Here is a 10,163-nt window from a genome sequence, read left to right on the forward strand (position 1 = left end):
AGCGGCTGATTTGCAGCCGCACATTTCTGACCAGCGGATTAGTAGCATCGCTGTGCATTCGTATTTGGGGGTCAAGCTGGACGCTAAGCTCCAGTTTCACCTACACATCACCAACGTCATCACAAAGGTCAGGGCAAGGTCCAAAAACAGCACTGGCTCCTAAACTCAAACAGCAAACTGAATCTCGATACCAAGGTCATGTTGTACAAGCAAATGATTGCACCTATCTGGCAGTACACATTGGCTGTATGGGGTCCCCTAGCCAGCAGCGCGGAATTTGGACGGATTCAAGTTGAGCAAAACAAGACTCTTCGCCTGATCTGCAATGCTCCATGGTATGTGAGGAACGACACCATTCACAGGGACCTGGAAGTGGACACTGTTGAAGCAGTTTATGAGAAAGCATGTAAAAGATACACGGAACGTATGAGATCCCACCACAACATTGAGGCAGCCAAAGTGGTCAATGACCCTTATGTGCCGCACAGAGTCACAAGACCTCGGTATTCCGAGTTTCTTGGCAAACACTTACCCAAGGAACTCGCGAAGCATGAATGGGATCGCATCGAGATGATCCCAAATCAGCGCCCGTACACGGAAGAGGATCAAATAAGCCACGACCGGAACCTCGATGACATGCGGAAGATGCTGATCAGGATGAACCGCCCAGTGTCGCCACCACCAGAGTATAATTACTACACAGAGGTCATACTCCCAAGAAGAAGGTTACTGGAGCCTGCTCCCATAGCCTCGATAGATCTGACGGTCAGCAGCAGAAGACTGAGATTAGAGCGATTAGGCCTAGCAGTTAGTACAGCTTTAAACGATATATCCACTGATCTGACGACTGACACACATTCGCGGCAGAGCGAGGTCAGCCAAGTCAATGAAAGCGCACACACACACACTAGCACAAATGCCCAGGGAAATCAACCACCGCCAGCAGCAGCAACAACAAGCACAGAAAATAATAACAACAAAAATGCTCAGCAGCAGTGAAGACTTATCGCCAACACATTCCCGCCCAGCCCCTAAGAATGCAAAAACCATGGCTGCCGCATTTAAACAAACAAACACACAAACGCACAAAACAAAACACACAACTATATGCGAGCGCGACGAATGCCACGGACAAAGCAGACACCGAAATAGCCGTTACGGAATGATCACTTTGATTAATATATTCTTAAGCCGATCAACCAACGACATTGGAATGGACAATTGCAATTTATTAAAACGAGTAGAAGACTCACGCGAACGATTGCTAAAAAATAAAGCAAAAACGCGTCCGAACAAGGCGCTGCTGTACAAAACTATGAGCGCCAGCATTTCTGCTGCGCAATTTCTGTCTCCTCCTTCTCTTACAGATCTCGAATTGCCCGCTAGTGAACTCCCTGTGAGAGTAAGAGAGAAGCCAACAACAACTGGAAGGTGGTGGAATTCTACCATTTCCACCGCTGAGACAAACGAAGCGGACTGTTGCGCACATACACATATACATACATACATACACACATCCACTCAAACGCTCAACTCAATGCTAGCTGCCCCGGACCAGGGGGCGGAACAGTAATGAAATGAAGACAGAAACAAAACAAGCAATAGCTCTGGCTGCCCCGGACCAGTGGGCAGAAGAGAAACGAAAACAAAACAAAAACAAATAAGAAGAAAAGAATTAGAATAGAAAACATACATATATAATCTCCCTTTTCTGCCAATGTAAGGCAACCAAAAATGTTCCCCTTAGTTAATAATTGTTTATAGTCAAGAGTATTTTATGCTTCAGCTATACCCACTCCCTCTCCCCCCTCTGCCTAACGGACTGCTGCCAAAGTGGAGAATTCGTGCTGACCAAAAGCATCGTATTTTATATTTATATTATTATATTATATTATATTATAGAATACTTATGATATACTACAGCCCTAATAATTTGTACTAAATATGCTAGAATAGTATAGGTACAATAAAGTCCCCATGGCGTAACGTAACACTGGCTCCCCTAACCTGCTCGATCAGGCCAAGGCTCGAGCTGGGTTACGTTGCGCTATGCTAATTACGTATTGCCGCCGTTGCATACGAAAGATCAACCGCCGCGTCCTCGCCCTGGGTAAGGGCGAAAAAAAAAGAACCCTGTCGCAGAAGAGCTGCCTGAAGGTGCGCAACACCTTGGGCGAACGCAGCACCCGGCACATGATGACAATGCGGGAGTTCCGCGTTACTTTCACAGCTCACAGTTCACAGCAGTGAGTACCGGGCACAGATACTCCCGCAGATGCAGATTCCATTCAGCGCTCCCCCTCGTCCCTGTCCATCGTGGACCTGGCCCAGGAGCAGGACGGCTACAGCAACAGTGGCTCCAGCAACGGCATGACCGTGGGGCCGGGTGCGGGCGGCGGCAGCGGCATCACCACCACGGCCCTCCTGTCCGTGAAGCCCCTGAACGGCAGCGGCAACGGCAACATTTCGCGGAACAACAGCTTCAGTCTGAGCTTCAACCTGCAGGACCCCACAGTGCGCTCCTCGGTGACCCCACAGTGGATACAGTGGACAACTCTTCATCCGGTGGCACGATCGCCCTGCCCCAGAGCGGCGCCACGGCAACGGCAACGGCCACGAGTGCTACCTCAACCCTCGCCAAACACAGTCCCGAGGCCAAGACAGGAGAGGTCTATGTCTGAGCGGAGGAACAGGACACCTATTCCGACCCATCCACTGGATTATAGCTTTCGTCGTAGGTTTAAGCACCCCCTTCCAGAACCACTGATACGATGTTATCATCTAGGAAAGAGAACAAAACAAGAGTAATCCTCTCTTCGGATTGTACATACATATGTACATATGCACACATCAATATACATACATACATATATAGCCCACAGACGATATCGTATCGTAATGGATCGTATCGTACGGCACACGCGAGTCTTTCTTGATAGTTGGGCGAATAAATTACGAATAAAATCTTTACCAAGAGAATCTCCATTATATTACCCGTGCAAACATTGGACCGTGTAAATACTTTGGAACCCTCCCCCTCTCCACAAAAAACATAATATGTGATATGCGATTATTGTATGTGTTTTTTTTTTGTGTTCAAGCTATAAAATTTGTGCATCTTTAGGATTAATGTGGAACCACTCCATGTAGAGGATTGTAGAAGAACACAGATCTAAGAAATTCTAGGCTCCTTTGTACAGATACAGATACAGTTACAGATGATCGACGAGGCAGATGAAGCGGTATGACACGTCGGGCGACTTAACTTGTTTGCCGCCCAACTAAACTGTTAAGAATTCTTAATTAACGCCAATAAGGAATACATTAAAATGCCGACGCCAAGCCAAGCAGCCATTTTCCCAACTCGCCCCACACACATTCACATTTCCCTTTCCAACCACTACCGACAAGCTTTATTTCCTTTTTCTCGCCAATGTAAATTAAAATTCTGTGCGCCACTAAACATACAGTGGGTTACTTTAATATTCGGCATTTTTTTTTTCAACTTCAAAAATTTTAATGAGGGAATAAAGCTTGAAGTTTTACCTTTTCAGAGAGGTATATATAATTATGATTTTATTTTAAATGAAGATAGAAAATATAATAAAACAAAAAAAAGCTCAAAATTTGCGTTACTTTAATATTCGGCATTTTTGGGAAATCGCATTATAAAACCCTGTGGCAACTCCAAATAGCCCCAAATGGCACAAAAAATGGGTTTCCCCGCAAAACAAACACTTGACTTACATTCATGATCAGCAAGCACACCGCTAAATCGAATTGTTCCACCTAAAATTAAAATGGGCCGTAAAGGGATTAATTCATCCTTGGAGCAGCGAAAACTTATGCTCCAGTTGCATTTAGAGGGCAAGACCTACAAAGAAACTGCCCAAATTCTGAAAATGAAGCTGAATACGATCGGTGACATCGTACGCAGGTTCAAAAATGAAGGAAGAATCGCATCAATTAAGCAAACCGGACAACCGAACAAGTTGACTAAGCGCGAAGAAGCCGATATCATAAAGAAAGTGAAGAAAAATCCACGACTAAGTGCACCGGAATTAAAAGCTGAATTATTTGTCGACCACGAAGAGACCGTTTCAGCCCAAACTATCCGACGCACCATTAAAAAACAAGGGTACAACGGCCGAGCTGCAAGAAAAAAGCCTTTACTCTGTGAGCGCAGCCGGAAAAAAAGGAAAACGTTTGCCCTGGAGTACTCCAAAAAGGACCAAAACTGGTGGAATGATGTTATATTCTTAGACGAGAGCAAGTTTAACATTTTTGGCAGTGATGGCAAGACCATGGTTTGGCGAAAACCCAATACGGAGCTGCATAAGGAACACCTAAGACCAACAGTGAAACACGGCGGTGGGAGCGTTATGATTTGGGGCTGCATTTCGACAAAAGGAGTAGGGAATCTGGTTTTTATTGAAGGGATAATGAACCAGGAACAATATCTAAAAATTTGGAGAGAAAATTTAAAGCAGTCGGCGCAGAAAATGGGCATTTCCGAAACATTCAAGTTATATCAGGACAATGACCCGAAACATAAGGCCCATAAGATAAGGTCCTGGCTGCTTTACAACTGCCCAAAGGTCATAGATACGCCACCCCAATCACCTGATCTAAGCCCCATCGAAAATTTGTGTAGTGAGCTGGACCGCCGTGTGCATAAGACACCAATATCGTCCATAACCGAGCTGAAGAAACGGCTTCAAGAAGAGTGGTCCAAAATTGGTCATGAATATACACAAAATATAATAAAAAATATGCCAAAACGCCTAGCCGATACCATAAATAATAATGGCTATCACAGAAAATATTAAATTAAGTTATTTTTCTAGATTAAGTAGTTATTTTTTAGTTGTATAAGGTAATGCCGAATATTAATGTAACGCATATTTTGAGGCTTTTTTTGTTTAATTATATTTTCTATCTTCATTTAAAATAAAATCATTATTATATATACCTCTCTGAAAAGGTAAAACTTCAAGCTTTATTCCCTCATTAACATTTTTTTTTATTTTTTTGTAGTTTAATGCATTTTATTCGCGTTTGAAGTTGAAAAAAAAAAATGCCGAATATTAAAGTTACCCACTGTACATATGTATATTCAAATCACAAACCACAAAGATTTCTTAAACCACACACAACTACTGTCAACGCGGCTTCGCCTGAGTAAAGTGCGGTGGTTTCGACCACCGCACCCAGCTAAATGCAAAATTGCGGCGGTTTAACAACATCTGTCAACGCGGCTTCGTCTGAGTAAAGTGAGGTGGTTTCGTCCACCGCACCCAGCTAAATGCCAAAGTTGCGGCGGTACGCACCCAGCCAACTACAGGGCCTATGCTGATGCTGATATGAGGATCAGCCTTGCACCGCCACTTATATGAAGCCCGCTCCGAGGACGGGAACAGACTGAAAAGACGCAATCCATTGTAAAAGAAAACACATGTTAATGTTAAGTCTAGTGTTACCTTAACTTTCTTTACTCAAAATACTTGCATAAAAAAATACCGAATACCTACCACTACTGTAACTAGTGTTACCTTCCCATTGTTCAGCCAAAAACACTGCAACTACATGTAAAATATGGCGTATTATTTGAATTTAGTACATATACAAATAAGTAGATGGCGTATAGGAGCGGTGGCGCTGGAGTTCCTCGGCTGCTGTTTCCCCTCCTTGTAGCGTGGGTATTGGGATCGCTCTCGGCTACCATTTCCCCTTCGTCTGACAAAGGTATGGGATCGCTCCAGCCCTGGCTCTCTCTTGGCTGCGATTTCCCCTTCGTGTGACGTCGGTATTAATGCTAGTGATGCTCGTCGTGGTTCCTGTGGGATCTGGTTCCGGTGTTGCTCCCCCCATTGTTTTAAATAAAAAACTCTCTCTCGGTTTCGCGACGGCGGCCTCTCTCTCGGTCTCCCTTGTAGGCGTTGGCTTCGGGCTGGCCGGGGAGAGTTGTTGATCACATCGGCGTCACTGGTCGGAGTGGGAGAGATCCGACTATTCCCCTCTTCGTGGCTCTTGTTCTGGCTGCTGCTTCTCCTTCGTGTAGCGTGGGTATTGGGATCGCTCTCTCTCTCGGCTGCTGTTTCCACTCCTTGTAGCGTGGGTATTGAGACTCAATACATCACCGAAATGCTGGCCAGCACATCACCACCGACGTAGGGACAGTTCCGACGAGGACACCAGCCACCCTAGAACCACCACCCCTAACGAGAATCCTGGCGCCGACGAACCCATGGAGACCGACGACTACGCAGAGACGGCACCACGGCCGAGTACGCCGCCCCGAACCCTACCTTTACCATTACTTTATGATCTTCGACTAGTTAAGCCGGTGCTTTCACCAGGTCCAGAAGGGGTTCCAGGTTGTGTACTCCGGTACTGCGCCGAGGATCTGTGTGGACCCTTGATTACACTATTCACCCTGTCCATCGATTCTTCTTGCTTCCCCCCGATCTGGAAGGAATCGTTTATAATTCCTCTCCATAAAAAAGGTGGCAAGTCTGACACAAAAAATTATAGAGGTATAGCAAAGTTATCCGCTATTCCCAAAATGTTTGAGAAGGTTTTAACTCCGCACTTGCAACATCTCTGCAAGTCACTTATATCTCCAGCTCAGCATGGATTTATAAGACGGCGATCAACCAGCACAAACTTGTTAGAGTTTACCTCTTTCATTATTAAAGGCTTTCAAGGTAACTTACAGACGGTTGTTATTTACACCGACTTTAGTAAGTAAGACTTCAGTAATGGCTGCTGCTCCGAATCAGAGGGACTAGGTATGTTTTTTTTTCAAAGCCTCGATATGGGAATCACTAGGAACTATTCCGCTTTGATTAACTTTATACCACAGAAACACGATGTTTCGATTAAATCCCTACACTTTTCTAAATTGTGCTCGCTATCTGAATGCATAGTCTTTTTAATATATCCATGTACACTACAATGCTTTTGTTCCTTATAAAGTCTCTCAGCACCTCAGAAATAAATCTATGAAAAATAGCGGATCCATTCTGAGCAGATCGCAGGATGCATCGTCGTTCAGGAGCTTCTCCGAATACTGGATCCAGCGAGCCAAGAGATGTGGGAGGAACGATTCAACGACCCCGCATTCGCAAACGATGGACTTTTCTATGGCAAGCTATGCGTCGAGCAGTCAGGTGGGCAGAAGTATAAAGCATAATAATTATATGTCCACATTGGTTCCAACGAACCAAACCGTAGCACGCTGCGCGCTGTGCAACGATGGTGCTCACGGGGTCCAGCACTGTCAGAAGTTTAAAGCGCTGTCCCCCACAAATAGCCATAAAGAAGCCAAGCGGATTTCGTTGTGTATAAATTGTCTCAGAACAGGGCATCGATTACGTCAGTGCACCTCGAGCAACTGTCGCACCTTCGGGGGTAGACACCATACCCTCTGTTGCGTGACCTTCCTTTGAATTGTGAAGAAAATATAGTTGTTCGCTAACATTGAAGGAGATCGAGCGTATCCATTTTCGCCCCGCCGAATAAATATCTAAATTACAGCCACCCAATGTTTTCGGTTAATTTCAGTTAGAACGAGGGGGAACGTTGTGAGTTGCTGCGGACACCGCAACTCTACAGTTATACCCGATACTAAGTCAGTATGGTTCTCCTCCGGCAGACGCCACTAATATTAAACGACACGACAAAGAGTGCGTGCGAGAGAGACAGAAAATCAGTCTGAGCGTGACGTCGGGCGCTGCGTAGCCACTGCAAATTAATTTGTTCCTATTGGCTATAAAAATGATCTGATCTGATCCAGATTCAGCAATCTGATAGATATGGTCATTATCTATGATTCTGCGTTTTTAGTTTTCTCAAATGTGCAATATTGTGGATGCAACAGATTTTCGTTCTTTGTGTGGGCGGAAAGGGGTGGGGCGAAATTTTGAGATACACGTTTTATAGTAAGATCTAACAGGAGTGCGGATACTCTAGCCTTAATAGTCTCTGAGATTTTTGAATATCCCCAGATTTTCGTCCTTTGCGGGGGCGGAAGGGGGTGTGGCGAAATTTTGAAACAAACTCGTCTCGGTCCGATATATTAGGAGTGTGGATACCAAATTTGGTTGCTCTAGCTTTTATAGTCTCTGAGATCTAGGCGCTAGTGTTTTACTCTTAGCAAAGCCGCCTGTGCTACGTGTGTGTTGGAGAGAGACAGGGCGAGAAAAAATGAAATTGTTTTCTTGATGCTAGCTATAATAAAAATACGATCCAATTCAATTCCGCAGTCTTAAAGATATGGTCATTCTCTACAATTCTACGTTTTTGGTTTTCTCATATCTTTAAAATTGTGGATGCCACAGATTTTCGTCCTTTGTGGGGGCGGAAGTGGGCGGGGCGAAGTTTTGAAATATTTTTGTAGCAGTGACATATCACAGAAGTCTGGATCCAAAACATCGTTGCTCTAGCTCTTATAGTCTTTGAGCACTAGGCGCTGAAGGGGACGGACAGACGGACAGACGGACGGACGGACAGACAGACAGGGCTCAATCGACTCGGCTATTGATGCTGATCAAGAATATATATACTTTATGGGGTCGGAAACGATTCCTTCTGGACGTTACACACATCCACTTTTACCACAAATCTAATATACCCCAATACTCATTTTGAGTATCGGGTATAATTATAATAATAAATAAATGAATAGAAATAAAAGTGGTTTGTTGCGTAAAATCTACATTCACAAATATTATGGCAGAAAACAGTAAATCCATTCTTGAAGACTTAAAGATTAAGCTCAAAAGTCGAGTGAAAAGTATTCGCCGCTTAGAGGATCGATTAGATCAAGGGTCGATTCCTTTGCAATTACCGGAATTACAATGTAGATTAGATTGTGTGAATGCTTCAATTGAAAAGGCGAACCATTTGCAGGAGCAAATCGAGGACATAACAGGTGATGATGCATATGCAGCCGAGTTGGAAGAGCTGACGATTGTCACCAAGGGAAAGATAATGTCGCTTATCGCCTTATGAGAAGTTGCCGCTTTGGTTCGACTTTGAGAAAGTCTTGAATCGTCGATACCAGCATCTGTCTGCTGAAGAATCGACCAAGCCAAGGCAAGACAAAGTCATGCCAAGCAAGCAACATAATCGCAGTTCATTGGCTTGTTCTTCCACTTCCACCAACAGTAGAACTCAGCAAACTTGTAGCTACTGCAATTCAGGAGACCATGTAGTGTCAAATTGCCCTCCATTTTCGCGTCTCTCGGTGATGCAAAGGTTTGAGTTTTCCAAGTCGGCATCCTTATGCATTAATTGTCTGCGAAAAGGCCACGCTGTTGTAAAATGCAAAGCCAATAAATGACGAGTGTGCAGCCGCTCACATCATACATTATTGCATCGATACACAGTGTCGGCTAATAGTCCCGCGTTGGCACCACCCCAAGAGAGTCCTTCTCCTCCATCAAATCAGAATCAACCTTCCACGTCACATGTTCTGCATGCGACAGCGTGGGACAGGGTAATTCTGGCTACGTCGATCGTAAGCGTCCGAGCTAAGAGCGGTGAACACATTCTGGCCAGAGCTCTGCTCGATCTGGATCACAAACAAATCTCATTACCGAGGACCTCGCTAATCGCTTACAGGTCCGTAGAGAAGAGTCCTGTATTAACTTGCTTGGAATTGGTGAATCTAATTCTCAAGTAAAGGATAAAATACACACAGTGGTGAAGTCGCGAATAAATGGTAGTGAGTTCTCCTTTGATTTTTGGATCCTGTAAACAATTTCGGGTTATCACCCTGACCAGTCAGTGAATGTGACTGACTGGCGAATCCCAGAGAACCTACCACTGGCAGACCCTTATTTATACAAGCCACAAAGAATAGATATGCTAATTGGAGCAGAATCGTTCTTTGAATTATTAGCTGTTGGTCAAATTAAACAAGGTCCTGACTTTCCAACTCTTCAGAAAACCCTTATTGGTTGGGTTGTGTCGGGAAATTATGTTTCCAGGAGTTCTGCTCCTCAAATTACAAACAGTTTGAGTTAAAGTGAGAGTTGCTAGTATCCATCGATAGGACATTGAAAAAGTTTTGGTCACTGGAAGAAACCAAAAAAATTGCCACACCTTGTGAGGTAGCGTACGCTCCACCCACATTTTTTCCGCCCATCACTTCGCCG

The sequence above is a fragment of the Drosophila miranda genome (assembly GCF_003369915.1).
Source record: "Drosophila miranda strain MSH22 chromosome Y unlocalized genomic scaffold, D.miranda_PacBio2.1 Contig_Y2_pilon, whole genome shotgun sequence".
Lineage (NCBI taxonomy): Eukaryota > Metazoa > Arthropoda > Insecta > Diptera > Drosophilidae > Drosophila > Drosophila miranda.